At 41.2% G+C, this 7,827-nt stretch overlaps 1 pseudogene; it reads right to left on the reverse strand.

Annotated features, from left to right (window-relative positions):
* Nucleotides 1-6,013: 6,013 nt before the first annotated feature.
* On the reverse strand, nucleotides 6,014-7,088 carry LOC129480254 (small ribosomal subunit protein eS4, X isoform-like; annotated as a pseudogene).
* Between the last annotated feature and the right edge of the window lie 739 nt (nucleotides 7,089-7,827).

The raw sequence follows: 7,827 nt of genomic DNA on the forward strand, positions 1-7,827 counted from the left end.
CAACTAATTTTTGTATTTTTAGTAGAGACAGTTTTGTCATGTTGGCCAAGGTGGTCTTGAACTCCTGACCTCAAGTGATCCGCCAGAATGCGTTTTAAGTGGCTGTGAGTAACGAACTTCCCAGTGTTGATGATGGCCCAGTACATGACCTAGCCTGATGACAATTCTCAGCCCATATTATGATGGCTTTGGCCACTGCAAAGCTGTATAAGGTACAGAATAGCACTAGTTATATATGTTTTCATATTTCTTTTCTCTCCGTGATGTGAATCCACTACAATGCACTAAAAGATTATTTATTTACTGCTGTATTTTTGTTTTCCATGATAGCTATTGCTTCCCAAAGTTAATGTAAAAGTAGTTTACTACTGGCAACTTGCTTGGTTAACCCAACTTATGGAATATGTTAGTACAGTAAATGTTTTATATGAACAGTTTTTGAAGGTATAGCACAAGTCAAAAGTCCACAGAGGCAATGTGACTTAATTTCTGGGAAATTAAGGGTTTCATGAATGTCTAAGACATGAAATAGATAAATATATATTTAATGGTTAGTGCCATTAAGATCAAACATTAAAGCTAATTGCAATGTACTTATCTCACTTGACCAGTTAAAATGGTTTTCAACTTGTAAAATTCTGCCTTTGAGGTAAGATTACAACATGTAAAAGTTTTTCAATGTGATTTTAACCAACCTAGCCATTTATTTAGGACTAAAACCATATTTTTGATTAGGGAGATTTTCTCCTCATTCAAGTACAGTTGTAAACTTGTTTTATTTTGAAATATTTTAACATAGAAAAACATATAGCATATAATGTAATGGGCACCTATTCAGCCAAAAGCCCCATTTAAGTTGTAAACTTGGCATAACTGAAACTCTCTGTGCACTCCTCCCCATCTCGTTCCCACTTTTCTCACTGGATACTGACGTCAATCCCAGTTATTCTTGCTACATGTTACCTGTATCAGTCTGTTATCATACTGCTATGAAGAAATACCCAAGACTGGGTAATTTATAAAGGAAAGAGGTTTAATTGACTCACAGTTCTGCATTGCTGGGGAAGCCTCAGGAAACTTACAATCATGGCAGAAGGCAAAGGAGAAGCAGGCACTTCTCCTTTGTGCATGACGGGGAAATGCCAAATGCTTATAAAACCATCAGATCTTGTGAGAACTCACTCACTATCACGAGAACAGCATGAGGGAAACCGCCCCCTTAATTCAATTACCTCCACCTGGTCTAGCCCTTGATACATGGGGATTATGAAGATTACAATTCAAGATGAGATTTGGGTAAGGACACAGAGCCTAACCAGATAATTCCACCCCTGGCCTCTCCCAAACCTCATATCCCTTTCACATTTCAAAACGAATCATGGCTTCCCAACAGTATCCCAAAGTCTTCATTCATTCCCAGCATTAACCCAAGTCCAAGTCCAGAGCCTCATCTGAGACAAGGCAATTCGCTTCCACCTATGAGCCTGTAAAATTAAAAGCAAGTTAGTTACTTCCTGGATACAATGGGGGTACAAGCATTGGGTACATGCACTCATTCCCAACGGGAGAAATTAGCAAAAATGAAGGGGTTACAGGGCCCATGCAAGTCCAAAATCCAGTGGGGCAGTCAAATCTTAAAGCTCCAAAATCATCTCCTTTAACTCCATGTCTCACATCCAGGTCACGCTGATGCAAGAGGTGGGTTCCCATGGTCTTGGGCAGCTCCACTCCTGTGGCTTTTCAGAGTATAGCCCCCCTCCCAGCTGCTTTCACAGGCTGGCATTGAGTGTCTGTGGCTTTTCCAGGTGCCTGGTGTAAGCTGTTGATGGATCTACTATTCTGGCATCTGGAGGACAGTGGCCCTCTTCTCACAGCTCCACTAGACAGTGTCCCAGTGGGGAGTCTGTGTGGGGGCTCTGACCCCATATTTCCCTTCCACACTGCTTTAGCAGAGGTTCTCCGTAAGGGCTCTGCCCTTGCTGCAAACTTCTGCCTAGATACCCAAGCATTTCCATACATCCTCCAAAATCTAGACAGAGGTTCCCCAACCTCAATTCTTGACTTCTGTACACCCACAGGCCCAACACCATATGTAAACCACCAAGGCTTTGGGCTTGCACCCTCTGAAGCAACATCCTGAGCTTTGCCTTAGCCCCTTTATCCATAGCTGGAATGCAGGGCACCAAGTCCCAAGACTGCACAAAGCAGCAAGGCCTTAGGCCTGGCCCATGAAACCACTTTTTCCTCCTAAGCTTCTGGTCCTGTGATGAGAGGTTCTGCCAAGAAGACCTCTGACATGCCCTGGAAACATTTTCCCCATTGTCTCGGAGATCGACATTTGACTCCTCATTACTTAAGCAAATTTCTGCAGCGGGCTTGAATTTCTCCTCAGAAAATGGGTTTTTCTTTTCTATTGCTTTGTCAGGCTGGAAATTTGTCAAACTGTTATGCTTGGCTTACCTTTTAAACATAAGTTCCAATTCCAAACCATGTCTTTGCAGAGGCATAAAACTGAATGCTTTTAAGAGCACCCAAGTCACATCTTGAACACTTTGCTGCCTAGAAATTTCTTCTGCCAGATACCGTAAATCATCTCTCTCAAGTTCAAAGTTCCACATTGCCTAGGGCAGGGGCAAAATGCCATCAGTCTCTTTGCTAAAGCATAGCAAGAGTCACCTTTGCTCCAGTTCCTAATAAGTTCCTCATCTACATCTGAGACAGCCTCAGCCTGGACTTCATTGTCCATACCACTATCAGCATTTTAGTTAAAACCATTCATTCAACAAGTCTCTAGGAAGTTTTAAATTTTCCCACATCTTCCTGTCTTATTCTGAACCCTTCAAACTGTTCCAACTTCTGCCTGTTACCTAGTTCCAAATTCACTTCCACATTTTTGGGTATCTTTATAGCAGTGCCCCACTACCTTGGTACCAATTTACTGTATTAGTCCATTCTCACACTATTATGAAAAAATATCTGAGACTGGGTAACTTAATAAAGGAAAGAGGTTTAATTGACTCACAGTTCTGCATTGCTGGGGAGGCCTCAGGAAACTTACAATCATGGTGGAAGGCAAAAGAGAAGCAGGCACCTTCTTCACAGGGTGGCAGAACAGAGTGAGTGCAAGCAGGGGAAGTGCCAGACACTTATAAAACCATCAGATATCATGAGAACTCACTCACTATCACGAGAACAGCAGGGGGGAGACCACCCCCCATGATCCAATTACCTCCACCTGGTCCTGCCCTTGACACGTGGGGATTATGGGGATTACAACTCAAGATGAGATTTGGGTGGGGACACAAAGCCTAACCATATCATTATCCCTCTGAACTGTTGGGTACATTCTTCAATGACCAGGGGCTTTGGGACGTGGAGAAGAATACTCCTAGCTATGTGTACTTTGTTTAATGCTCAGATTATTAAACCTCATATATCTAATATTTGAAAACTAAATTTTCTTGAACATTTAAGAATTAAATTTAATTAATTACATTTCCCCAAAAAATTTTAAACTGTAATTACAAATATATTTATTAGTATGGTTGATTTCTAAGACATTTCAAACACTTCAGATGGTAAATAAAACATACAAACGATAATAAAATGTATTATTATACTTAAATTATTTTTGAGACATCAGAATAACGGGCTAACTTTATTATGTTTGTAGTTGTTTTTATACCTTTTTTGGGTTATAGTTATTTTTATTTTAATAACATCTTGAGTTTTCATAACAATTTTTTGATACATTCTCAGAATTGCAGTAATCTTACCAGACCCAAAAGAAAAATACTCCATAGACCAGCCAAAGTTGTAAGATGTGGCTTATTAAAGATTGTTCATCAGAGCACAGGACTTGAGGGCTTCTTAGGTGAGTCTAATTTGATCCCTGGTCATGGGGGCTGAACTTCTTGTTTACAGTAAGCCTCCATTTATCATCTCAGTAAAACTTTTCAAGATCATTTTTAGCTTATGTTTTATTTTTTGCAACTTGCTATCTTCCTTCAAAATAGTTTACTTTGAGCAGGGCACAGAGACTCATGTCTGTAATCCCAGCACTTTTTCTTTCTCTTTTTTTTTACTTTAAGTTCTGGGATACATGTGCAGAATTTGCAGGTCTGTTACATAGGTATACATGTGCTATGGTGGTTTGCGGCATCCTGTCACCTAGATTTTAAGCCCCGCATGCATCAGGTATTTGTCCTAATGCTCTCCCTCCCCTTGTCCCCCACCCTCTGACTGGCCCTGGTGTCTCATATTCCCTTCCCTGTGTCCATGTGTTCTCATTGTTCAACTCCCACTTATGAGTGAGAACATATGGTGTTTGGTTTTCTGTTCCTGTGTTAGTTTGCTGAGAATGATGGTTTCCAGGTTCATCCATGTCCCTGCAAAGGACATGAACTCATTCTTCTTTATGGCTGCAATCCCAGCACTTTGAGATGCTGAGGTGGGAGAATCAATTGAGCCCAGGAATTGGAGGCTGCAGTGAGCTAGGATCGCCCCACTGCCCTCCAGTCTGGGCGATAGAGTAAGACCCTGTCTTTAAAACACAAAACAAGCAAAAATCCAAATCGTTTACTTTTTCTTTATAGTCCTGGTTGGCTAGTGTTAGATAACATGTTCTGCTATTATATATTCACCTAGTCTGTTTTCATATTAAAACCATATTCATTTCTTGTTGTATTTCACTATAACCAGTAGGACTATCAAGAAGTTTAATTACCTAGGAGATGCACAGTTAGCTTTCCTCTCTAAGACATTTGGCACATTTAACTCTATTGAACTCTTTTTTGCATCTTATGTGTAACCAGCTGCAGTGATTGTTAAACTCCTATCTTCCTTGTTGTTGTGTGTGACCACTGGGGACAGTAATTCTTCTTGTCTTTTGTATAGTCTCTATAATTTCTAGGACTTTTTAACAGTGTTGTATTCAACATTTTTCTTATGCAGATAGAAAGAATTATACATCCATACTCGAAAAATAGGTAAAAACTTAAAGAAAGAAAGAAAACACACACACTTCCTCTTTTATTTATTAAAATCAATACAAATAAAACATATTTTCTTATAATCACTCTTATTTTTCAGTACATTAACTTTTGTATAATTTATGCTAATGTTCCCTTTTCAGGTATCATAAACCCTTGGCCTTTTATAGATTCAATTTGTTCTAATTAATTTATTAACAATAATTGTTATTGTTCATGATGGGAAACCATTTAAGCAAGTTACTTTGCCCTATAGCATTGCTCTGGCATCCTTAAAGACATTCTTGCTTTTTGGCTAGACATGAAGTTCCAAAAACCATCCTGAATTTTCTTGCCGCAAGACATGGAATCAGCTGTCCTCTAGGAGTCTTTCTCTTTTTGGTAGGCAGTAGTATTAGAGACCAACTTATACTTACATCTATCTGTATAAGAAAAATGTTGAATACAACACTGTTAAAAAGTCCCAGAAATTGTAGAGACTATACAAAAGACAGGAAGAATTACTGTCCCCAGTGGTCACATACAACAACAAGGAAGATAGGAGTTTAACAATCACTGCAGCTGGTTACATGTAAATGTGCTGCTGTTGCCATGGGACCAAATTCAAGAGTGATAGAGCTAGAAAATATATTTCTTTTTTAAAGCCAAAAGCTTATACTGATTTTTCCATTTAAATACATGATGTTACTATACTCTACTTTCCTAATAGTAGAAAGTTTTATCATTGCCTAACTGAGAAAAGCCATTCCCTGCAACAAGAAGGAAAATCTCTAACTGCTGAACATTTATTTCACAAAACTCCTCCCAGGAAATATGAGTTCCCCCCAAATAACACATTTTGACTTACTATTCTATTTAATTAAACAAGTACATAACTGACACATTCTGAACACAGATGCAGGAGGACTTAGCTGTCAGGCTGAAGATCACCTATGTCTTTTTTTTTTTTTTTTTTGGCTATTAATCATGCCACGTTATTTTTAATTATGTACAAAGATCTAACATGTCACCCAGGGACAATTTCACCCACTGCTCTGTTTGGCTGCCGGTCTTTTGTCTCTCTCTTCAGCAATGGTGAGGCAGGTACCCTTTCCTTGGGGAAGAGAAATCCATGGTTTGTTGCCCTTGCCAATAACAAAAATGTTGGAAAGTCGAGCGGCAGAGCTGTTGCCATTGGCATCTTTCACATGAACCACATCAAACGATCCAGGGTGCCTCTCTCTGTTGGTGATCACACCAATTCTTTCCAGGTTAGCACCTCCAGTCACCATACATAGCTTAACAGCGTCAAAATTGATGAAATCAGTAATCTTGCCAGTCTCCAAATCAATCTGAATGGTGTCATTCACCTCGATGAGGGGATCAAGGTAGTGGATGGTGCGAGCATCATGAGTCACCAGATGAGGGATTCCTTTTGTGCCCACAAAGATTTTTCTCGGCCGGGCGCGGTGGCTCACGCTTGTAATCCCAGCACTTTGGGAGGCCAAGGCGGGCGGATCACGAGGTCAGGAGATGGAGACCACGGTGAAACCCTGTCTCTACTAAAAAATACAAAAAATTAGCCAGGCGCGGTGGCGGGCGCCTGTAGTCCCAGCTACTCGGAGAGGCTGAGGCAGGAGAATGGCGTGAACCCGGGAGGCGGAGCTTGCAGTGAGCCGAGACTGCGCCACTGCACTCCAGCCTGGGCGACAGAGCGAGACTCCGTCTCAAAAAAAAAAAAAAAAAAAAAAAGATTTTTCTCACTTTGCACAACTTGTACTTAGCCACTTCAGGTGTAAGAAGATGTACATCAAAGCAACTCTTGGTGTCACAGATCAGACAGAAATTATCTCCCATCTTGTCAATGCTGATGACATCCATGAATCCAGCAGGGTAGGTTATATCAGTTCAGACCTTGCCATCAATCTTAATGAACTGCTGCATGCAAATCTTCTTCCTCTCCTGTCAGGTCATACTTAAGTCTGTTCCTTAGGAAAATGATGAGGGGGAGGCACTCTCTCAGCTTGTGGGGACCACTGGATGGACAAGGAGCAAACACACTGGTCAATTTATCCAGCATCCAATGCTTTGGAGCTGCTACCCACTTCAGATGCTTCTTGGGACACAGCCATGGCTGTGTTAGGCAAGGAAGGAAGATCACCTATGTCTTAACCTTTTCTTTTTGCAATAACAGAATAACTCAGGCTGGGTAATTTATAAAGAAAAGAGGTTTATTTAGTTGGTTCTGCAGGCTAGGAAGTGTGAAAAGCAAGGCTCCAGCACCTGCTTGGCTTCTGATGAGGGGTTCATGGTAGGTTAAAATATGTTGGAGAGGCTGGGCACGGCAGCTCAAGCTTGTAATCCCAGCACTTTGGGAAGCCAAGGTGGGCAGATCGTTTGAGGTCAGGAGTTCGAGACCACCCTGGCCAACATGATGAAACCCTGTCTCTACTAAAAATATACAAAAAATTAGCTGGTCATGGTGGTATACGCCTGTAGTCCCAGCTTCTCGGGAGGCTGAGGCAGGAGAATTGTTTGAGGCCAGGAGGCAGAGGTGGCAGTAAGCCGAGATCATGTCACTGGACTCCAGCCTGGTGACAGAGCAAGACTCTGTCTCAAAAGAAAAAAAAAAAACAAGCAAACAAGGGGGAAAGGTCGAAGGTGAAATGGACATGTGTGAAGAAAGGCAAAACCTGAGGAATGTCCTGGCTTTATAACAACCCGCCCTTCTGAGAACTAATCCATTCCCAAGAGACCTAATCCAAGACTAATTCAAGAACTCACTCACTACCGTGAGAACAGCACCAAGCCATTCATGAGGGATCCACCCCTGTGGCCCAAACACCTCCCACTAGAC

This window comes from Symphalangus syndactylus, chromosome 4 (genome assembly GCF_028878055.3).
Source record: "Symphalangus syndactylus isolate Jambi chromosome 4, NHGRI_mSymSyn1-v2.1_pri, whole genome shotgun sequence".
NCBI lineage: Eukaryota > Metazoa > Chordata > Mammalia > Primates > Hylobatidae > Symphalangus > Symphalangus syndactylus.